A 10096-nucleotide genomic window follows, 5' to 3' on the forward strand; every position below is an offset into this window, starting at 1 on the left:
TTATTGAAATCTTATACTGCAGATCACCTTACTGACATGATGGGCTGCTGTGGTTTTATGAGTCTCACAAAGCTGGCTTGGAGCAGCTGGAGTTATTACCAAGTTTTCCAGGTTGGAAAAAAAGATAGGCACAGCATTTCCTTCCTAAAGTTAACCAGACTGCAAATAAAGAGTATAGAGGTTCCAGGGAAACCCAGGCACTGACAACACAGCTGCCATCCTGAGGTTTCACATACAGAACAAGCATACTGCTGCTGAAGAAAGTCGTCTATACAATTGCAGGTGGGGTGCAACAACATTATCTGAGGGATGGCAGAGGATATGGTGCTCACCTGTAGAATCATAGAATTATTTTGTTTGGGAAAGGCCTTTAGGATCATCAACTGGTAACCTAGCACACTGTCACGTCTACCATCCTACTATTCAGTGCTAGTCCCTGATCGTATGATCAGAATGGTTACGGTTGGAAGGGACCTTAAAGATCATCAGGTTCCAAAATCCCTGCAATAAGCAGGGACACCTCACACTAGACCAGGCTGCACAAGCCTCATCCAACCTGGCTTTAAAGACCTCCAGAGAGGGGGCAGCAACAGCCTCTCTGGGCAACCTGTTCCAGTGTCTTACTACCCACATGGTGAGAAGTTTCTTCCTGATGTCTAACCTAAATCTACATTCAGTTTAAAACCATTACCCCTTGTCCTATCACTATAATCTGGTGAAAAGTTTCTCCCCATCTTAGGTATTGGAAGGGGGCTTTATGGCCTCCCTGATGCCTGAATTCTCTCAGCCTGTCTTCATAGCAGAGGTGCTTCAGCCCTTGGAACATCTTCATGGCCCTTTTCTGGACCCTTTCCAATAGCTCCATGTCTTTCTTATGCTGAGGGCTGCAGAACTGAACATAGCACTCTAGGTGTGGTCTCACAAGAGCAGAGCAGAGGGGCAGAATCCCCTCCCTGGCTCTGCTGGCCATACTTCTTTTGATGCAGCCCAGGATGCAGTCGCTCTCAGCTCCAGCGCACACTGACGGCTCATGTCGAGCTTCTCATCTACTACCACCCCCAAGTCCTTCTCCTCAGGACTCCTTTCCAGCCACTCTCTCCCCAGCCTGTATTTGTGCCTGGGGTTGTGCCAACCCAGGTGCAGAACCCTGCACTTGGCCTTGTTGAACTTCATGAGGTTGGCACTGGCCCACCTCTCCAGCCTGTCAAGGTCCCTCTGGATGGCATCCCTTCCCTCTTGGGTGTCAGCCACACCACACAGCTTGGTATCATCAGCAAACTTGCTGAGGATACACTCAATCCCACTGTCCATGTCTCCATTAAAGATGTTAAACAGCACTGGTCCCAATACGGAACCCTGGGGGACACCACTCATCACCTGCCTCCACTCAAACACTGAGCCTTTGTCCACAACTCTCTGGGTGTGGACATTCAGCCAATTACTTATCCACCTGGTCAATCCTGGTCAAATCCCTGTCTTGTCAATTTGGACATCAGGATGTCATGTGGGACAGTGCCACACCTACATGTCTTTTAAATACCTCTAGGGATGGTGATTGAACCATCTCCCTGGGCAGCCTTTTCCAGTGTTTAATAACTTTCAGCAAAGAGTCTTCTTCTACTATCCAATCTAAACCTCCCCTGGTGCAACCTGAGTCCTCTCATCCTATCACTAGAGAGAAGAGACCAAACCCCACCTTGCGACAACCTCCTTTCAGGTGGTTGTAGAGGGTGATACGGTCTCTCCTCATCCTCCTTTTCTCCAGGCTAGTCAACTCCAGTTTCCTCCAACTTTCTTGTGCTCTAAACCCTTCACTAGCTTCACTGCCATTTTTTTGACACACCCCAGTACCTGTAATTTCTGTGGAGAAGACAGAGGGCCAACTCTGCTGACACATACGAAGCAGAAAGTACCAGAGCTGGCAGTCACAGACTGGGAGCTCTGACAGGCAGAAGGAAAATACTCTTCACCATGAGGGTGCTTAAGCACAGGAGTAAGCTTCTCAGAGCAATCATGCACTGTTCTCCCTTGGGGACTTTCAAGACTTGAATGAGATTCTGAGCAGCACATTTAATTGCTCATAGAGGGGCATAGGGGATTGACAGAGAGATGTGAGGCTCTGTTGTTCCCCCAAAACTGTTTGGCCACTCTCTTGGTTTAGTAGTCAGGGAGAACCAGAGGCCAGAGAACAGAATTGCTATTACTCCCTTCCACCCTCTCAGAGGAAGATAAAAGGGGGATAAGGAAGAGAGACTTAAAAGTTGGAAGTTAAAATCAGAACAGGTTTACTGGAACAGGGAAGGAACACGAACATGTTGAATAGGAACAAATATATATATAACCCAATTTCAACGATCACTGCTGTAATTGGCTGAAAGTCCCTCATGGCACAACCAACTGAGGAAAAGGGTCTAGGGCTCTTCCTAGCATGTGATGGATTTGGATCCCGCTGAACATGTGGCAACCTCATGACAATGCATGAGCCTCTCTGCAAGACCTCAGAGCACAGCAACTCAGCAAGGAAGAAGGGAGCAGGAAGGAGACTTCCTGTCCTCCTGGCTTTTATAGAGTACGGCAGGAAATGGGAGGAAATCCTGACCCCTCTCATTTTGTGTCTCCTGGATCCCTCAGGGTCCTAAGCACTCCCTCTCTAGGTCCTCATTTTGATTCCATAAAATCAGCCAGTGCTTTCCTCAAACCGTAACAGCCACCTACTGGTGGGAGTATAGGCTCTCAGTTTCCTTGTAGAAGCTGGTGAAGATTCAGCAGAGGTCTCTGATTGTGCCTGTGCACATCTGAGAATGTTTGTGACTGTTGGCAGCTATCCCACGTCTAAAAGATCAGTGTGTTGCCACCAGTGTGAGTTCATCTAGCATGCTGAGAGTTTGTGGTAGGTCAGCTACAACTCAACTGTAATGAGATCCAAGACATCTAGAAAGCCAAGTGGCTGTCTTCTTTCTCAGGCAAAAGAACATGTAAGAGGGTCATGGTTGGTTCATATGTGGTGCTCTTCTTGGGTGGCTGCTGCAAGTATTGAGCTTACCATCCTATTTTGTATTGGCAGACCTGAGCCATTAGAGAATCTCGTTTCCATCTATCCATGTCTGAAAAATTGTGGACTCTTAGCGTCTTCATAGCAATAATAATGCCAAACTGATAGCTTCCAGTTCTTACAAAGGCTCCTTCTACTAATGCTCTCATAAGCATTAGCAAGAGGCTTACAGCCTCTTCAGGGTTGCTGTGCCCATTGTTGCTGGTACTGTAGGTAAGCACTAGCAGTTCTCATGCCATCCGTGTGTATGAGGAGATGCTAGACAGAATTTTGCTGATGTGTCCTATTTGGAAGGTGATATTGAAGATAATGCAAGTATTACATTGTCTGTAGTGTTATTTTTGTTCTTTCAGACAGAAAATAACCCCAGAATCACTTTGCTTTCATATGGACTTTGAACAACAACAAAATGACCCCAAAACACTGACTGTTGTAATCCAGGAAGCAAGATCACCAAGACACAGAGAAAGCACAGCTCTCCAGCAGGAGAGTAGAATGGTAAGCACTGAAGGAAAACAGCCTCCTTAGCAGGAGGTAACCCATGATTCTTTTTCAATATCAGTCATCTCCAGTATAGCAAATGGACATAAAGCAAGCTGAAAAATACTGATGCATTAGTGAATGTAGGGGATTAGTTAGCTCTGATTATTCCATTTGGTACAGGGCAACTTACTTATGGCTCAAGGGAGCCAGAAAAAGCAGTGAGCTTTGGCATTCTAATCTGTGATGAGGCTCCTTCCCTTGCTTTCACAGAAAAGCAACTAATAGCTCTATGTTGTAACAAATACTACTGGGGCAGTTCTAACCTTTCTCTTAGCAGGTGCAGTCCATATTTTAGTCTCCCACTGCATGCTCTGATTCACCCTGCAGTTACTTAGAAAAGGACCACTGTTAAATTAATGTGATACAAACACACAGTGCAATTGCAGCCAAGTAATGTAGTGTGAAGACCCTATTTGTAGGTAGGATAGAGATTCACTGCAGTCAGGAAAATTCCACAAATTACTAATGTTTCCAGACTGCCCACCATAGCAGTTGTATGTTCCTGACTGGAAAAAGTTTTTTCATTCAGGTGTTTTTATGCATGTGCTGCACTTAGCAAATCTACACTTGGATCTCTTGGGAAGGGGGAGGTTTTTCTGCCAGATGTTCTACAACTACTGATGTTTTCCCTAGGTTTACAGCACAGTACTCTCCCATTTGTTCCAAGAGTCAAGGAATGATAATGCATTCAGAAATGGAAGTTTGTTTACTTTTCAGAAACTGTTGTGTTTTATTACAGTCCCCTAGGTTCAGCTGCAGGCATGCCTGATACTTACTGCACATTTTATTATGAGGACAGGCTGAGAGAGTTGGGGCTGTTCAGCCTGTAGTACTGTATCCAGTTCTGGAGCCCCCAGCATGAAAATGATATGGAACTCCTGAAGAAAGTCCAGAGGAGCACCACGAAGATGATCAGAGGGCTGGAGCACCTCTGCTATGAAGACAGGCTGAGAGAGTTGGGGTTGTTCAGCCTGGAGAAGAGAAGGCTCTGGGAAGACCTCATAGTGTTCTTCCAGTACCTGAAGGGAAAAGCTGGGGAGGGACTGTTCACAAGGGCTTGTAGTAAGGGGACATGGGGCAACGTATCAAAACTGGAAGAGGGGAGTTTTAGGTTAGACATTAGGAGGAAGTTCTTTACTATGAGGGTGGTAAGACAGTGGCTGCCCAGGGAAGTTGTGGAAGCCCCCTCCCTGAAAGCGTTCAAGGGCAGGTTGGATGGGGCCTGAGCAACCTGATCTGGTGGGAAGTGTCCCTGCCCATGCAGGGGGGTTGGAACTAGATGATCTTTAAGGTCTCTTCAGTCCCAAACCATTCTATCATTTTGTGATTCTGTGTTTCTATGATATAAGACTTAAGGCTGCACACTGTGCTGTACCAGCACATTCTGTCCAGATGTTTCATGAAACTCCATTTCTAACTATTTTCGTGGGTAAGGGACAGGGTATTCAGTGTGCACTGAAGCCGAAGTGCCAGCAAGCAGAGCTGAGCCACAGATGACAAGGCCCATGTATCTGTGCTGCAGCAGCTGCAGCACTGGAGGGTGCCTTCCCTAGAGGATGATCCGTAGCAAAGTTCAGGCTGGGTTTCTTGCCAAGTAGGTCAAACAACCTGAGAGCTAGGGATGTGCATGTCTTCCTACAGGTGGTACAGCTGCCAGAGCAACCCCAGCAACCAAGATCAGCTGCTGAAGAGACTATAAGGTATGTGGTTGACTGGAAGACCAACTGGTGCTAACTAGGTGCCATTTGTGAAAATGCTGAGTGTTTCTTGCTTTGTTGTTCTGTGGGCACGTGGGCTGTCCCTGCACATGCCCCTTCCTGTGCCCGCTGGCAAGAGGTGGTTGGCCCGGTGACTGGTGGGATCTGGGGGCACAGAGCTGCAGCAGCCTCACCACCATCAGGTTTCCACATTCTGCAGTTCCCCAACATGTTGTTCTTGAAAGTTGGGTTTTTTTTAATTTAAAAAAAAAATATTTTCTTCCACTTCCAGCAGAACTACTGTATTAGCATTTTGCAGACTCTCTTTCTGCTATAGTTATGATGTTAATTTAATTTCAATTGTTGGCTTAGCAATTTGTTGTTCTTGCTCTTGCTGGATAGGTGTAGTCATAGCTGTTGAAAAAAGAAGTAAATAAACTTTCACTTTTAAATATATTTTTATTTAAGTATTGCAGAAGAAATTACCAAAGTACCATTTTAGGATTCTGTTCCACTCACTCCATTGTTTTTTAATCTCTTCAAAGCTAGGCTGTACGAAACACCAGATGACTTTCAGACTCTGTATTTTAAAAATAAAATTTTGGTTCTGTTTTTGAAAATACTCTTGCACCTCTAAACATGCAGGATGTATAAGAAAATGCAGCTTGATAAAGTACACTGACAGTTCCCCCTTCCCTGGCTTTCATTTAATTATTGTGTCTTTCTTGCACTTTACTAGGTTAAAACTTAGTAGTGTGTGTAAGGTATATAGGTGGACATAAAAGGCATCACTTATAACATGTAATTTGTGGCATCACTAAAGTATTACTTGATTTACCTTTTGGGCACTAAAAAGAGCATTTTTAAACCAAGCCACATTTAAATTTTCACCTTTTAAGATGCCACGTGTAGGACTTCATTTTGGAAGGTTATTTATACTCAGGCTTTCCCTGAGAACAGTGTAAGCACTCAGAAAGTTGAGGGGCTCTATCTTCTTGTCCTGGATGTCAATTCCCACATCTTGCTTCAGCTCCTCTGGAGGAGTTGAGATTTGGAAGATGTGTGAGCACCAGGACAGCTGAGGATTTCAGAAGGAAGAAGCAGGTGCCAAAGGAACCCAGGAAGCTGAAGTGTGAAGTGTATACAATGTTTACATGCTTCCAATCAGTGAACACATTTTTTCTAAGTTCAATTTTAGTTTTATGTATCTTCAGTCTTGATTTAGGTCACCAAATTTTACCTGGATCTTGCTGGTTTGTGCACATATGTGTGTGTGTATAGAGCTATAATTTTGATATTAATTATGAGAGAGATAAGGTGCTTAGTGATTTTTCAGGTCTGGTTTGGTAGCTGTACCCAAGAAAAGTAAATATGAGCATTGTAAAGGGAAAAGTAATGTTGAGTTTTTATTTTCAGGCTTAGCTATCAAAGACAAGAATTTAGCTATGACTTTTTGAATATAAGGTGGGGGAATTTAAAAATTATTCTTTAGCATCTCAGTTCTGGTCTGTAGTTTGTGATTTCAAAATTGAAAATTATGTTGCTATATTATTTAAAGCTAATAACTTCCCTCACTGTTAAATTTAATCTGTGAATTATGCATATATATTTATTACAAAAAGTTACACAAGTTAGAAGAAACAAAGTATGACATTTTTATTAAGGTATTTTCAGAAGTATTCAGCATGAATGCATACAAGAAAAGTTCTACCCTAATTCACTCACATCACTCATGTAACTACAAAAGGGTATTTATTTGTAATTCACATAATTGTAACTTCATCTTGACAGAACTTGCTAGCTAATGTATGTAATAGCAATAATAAAATAGTTTTATATAACAAATAACTAAATTTTGTATAATAACCAAAACTGATCTAGCATGATGCAAACTGATGGCAAGAAAATAGAATTGTATGCCTTCCCCTTTATTTTATCTGCCAGTCTACATTGAGGGGTTTTTTTCCATTTGAAACTAGAAGCAATTGTGTAATTGTCTATTAGCAGCATAAATTATTTTATACCACCCACACCAATTTTGCAAAGCTTGCAGACTGTGTTCAGGCAGAAATGCTTGTATAGCAGTGAATTAATTGCACACAGTTCTTCCAAGATTACTAAGAGAGAGAATAATATAATCACTTAAATGTGGAAGAAAATGTATAAAGTTATCTGGGTGCATTTAAAATATCTCCCTATAGGTGCAGGTTGTGATGTCATTTTTAACACAATTCCATAGTACAGCAAAACATAAAAATAACCTTTGGAAAATATTCCAGCAGTAATTTGATCCTTAAACACCACGTGGAGAAAGAACTAATCCTGTACATAACTAGAGGATTCAGAGAGGTAATCCACAGAATAATATCCATCTCAGGGTTCTTGAGCACATCCTTTTTTATCTCCAGTCCATACTTACAATATGCTGGCAGATGCACTACTGATACTGAAGCTCAAGGTGAAAAGCAAAACTAATTTTATCTGTACTCAAAGACACAGATGTGTCAGCACTGGCTAAAGGCTATGATTTGTTGTCTTGGATGGTGATCTAAGGCCAGAATGAAGATGAGATTTTGATGGGCTCTAGCACAGCCCACCTCTTACTATGTTTCAGGTATGGCAGACTTTATATTTAGACATGGATTTTAGATTTGGAGTTAGGTCTGGACTGAACTGAACACAATTCCAATTAAAATACTATTTTTCCGTATTTTGAAGGGATCAATTTTTGATTCCCCAAATTCCAGAATCTTCCAGTATAGTTTTACTCATGTCCAGTTTCTCAAACTGAAAAAGACTTTTTTCTTCTATCAGTCCCTTAATGTTATTCCAGAAGTCCAACTGAAATGACCTTCCATTCCATTAGAGAGCCTTTTACATCACGGTAACTAGGCTCTACTGCTGCAGTTTTTCTGTCAAAGAGAATTAATGCTCTTGATGCTTCCATCAGTCCATAACTTGTTTTTAAATTAGCCATTTCATAAGCTCTGTTACTAACAAATACATTTTGCTTCACTTAGATTTCTCATTTGAAGAAAACTAGTTATGTCTCTAATCTGATAACTGATTTCAGGGGGTTAAAATTTAGACTGAGAGGTGACTTCAGTTTCAGGTCATTTGCTCTGTTGAGAAAAGTTACACACAGTAAAGCAGAGCCAGAGTTGTGTATGCTGCCCTTTATGAACATCAAAACTGCCTCTTTCAGCAAACATGAGATCTATTTCAAATTCCTTTACAAAACAATAGAATTGTTTTTTTAAGTTATGCTTACTGATGATGACAGAATCTTACCTCTTTATTACCTTCACATAGGAAATTATAATTAATTATATACTCCACGCTTACTTAATCATTTTCAGTTGGCTATCCTTCCAGATTTGCTATGTGTAACATTACTTGCCTATGGCAAAATTTTATGAACTCCAATATGTACCACATGTTCACCTTGTTTACAATTAATTGCAGGCATTGTATTTACCATTAATGTACATCTTTATTGGCTTTAATTTCCCATCTGTGTTGCTTTATTATACAGCTTGCTTTATCAGTTTAACTGCACACTGCTTCTGAGGTAACAACAGCCACCAAACCTTGCTTTTGTATTTTACCTTTTAGTATAATTATAGTTTTCTGGGTTTTAAAAGCAGTGAAGTAATCTGAAAATACATTATTTATATTCATTATTTGGAAAATCAGCTGTAAAATGCTGCCTGAGATCTAATAGAGAAAAGAATAAAGTAGCCAAGGCTTGCATGAACAAAAAGGTTTTCCTGTTTAAGAGCAAATCTCTGAAAAAAGGCTTTGTTGTGGCAATCCATCTTTAGTCTGAAGAAAAGGGCAACAGCCCCACTTACTAGCCAAGCAGCTTTTTGAGGATAGTCCCACAAGCAATCCACATTTCCTACCAGTTTGCACACAGACACATCTGAGGTAGCTGGAAAGCCCCATCTAGTTCCAACAGAGAAATGAAACACAACAAGCCTCAGCACAGAAAAGCTATTCAGCATGTGCTAAAAAAATCTGTCATCGGTTTATTGTGCAGGTATCTAGCTGTATGATACACAGATTAAACAAATTAATGCTAATTAGAGTAAGTCTACAGATGTTTTAAGTACCTTTCCAACTGTAAGGTGCAGATATCCTAAGAATTACAGCAAAGTGGTTTTTTTAAAATTTTCACAGCTAAAATACAAAGTGTTTAGAAATGAACAAGAAGGAAAATGAAATAAAACTAGGAGCAGAAGGTGTACAAGGTGAAAACAATCTTTTGCCTGATGAAGTATTGAGCTGGGGGGATGTAGCTCTGTATATTGGTTCCTGAAGACCTTAAAAGGCTGCAAAATCACCACTCCTTCTGAACAAAAGGCTAAAGAGAAGCAAAGAGTGGCAGCAGCCTGGCACAGCACTCCAAGCTCCCTCCCCTGTGCAGTAGGAAGACACACTCACAAGGAAGGCTGTCACCTTCCATCTCCTCACTACCCATCCCCAGCTGTACAGGGGGCTCAAACTACGGCAACACCTGCTGGAGCGCACCTGGTAGGGGCAAAAGGTGATGACCCAACGAGCTGAAGCCCTGCTGGCCATTTCATAACCTCACAGCAAGGGGAAAAGTGCCCCCAGCCCCAGGGCCACTCCTTCCCGGCAACCAGGTTTGTGCACTTGGGTTCATTTCGCCCACACGGCCCCTGGACACACAAAGTCGAGCAGGAAAGTGTTCCACAGCAGGCTGACCGTCCGTGGATGGACGGGACGGGCCCTGCCGGGGCGGTTCGGGCCCAGCTGGGGCGGTTCGGGCGCGGTTCGG

The sequence above is a fragment of the Chaetura pelagica genome, unplaced genomic scaffold (genome assembly GCF_000747805.2).
Source record: "Chaetura pelagica isolate M959 unplaced genomic scaffold, ChaPel_1.0 scaffold521, whole genome shotgun sequence".
In the NCBI taxonomy this organism is placed as follows: Eukaryota; Metazoa; Chordata; class Aves; order Apodiformes; family Apodidae; genus Chaetura; species Chaetura pelagica.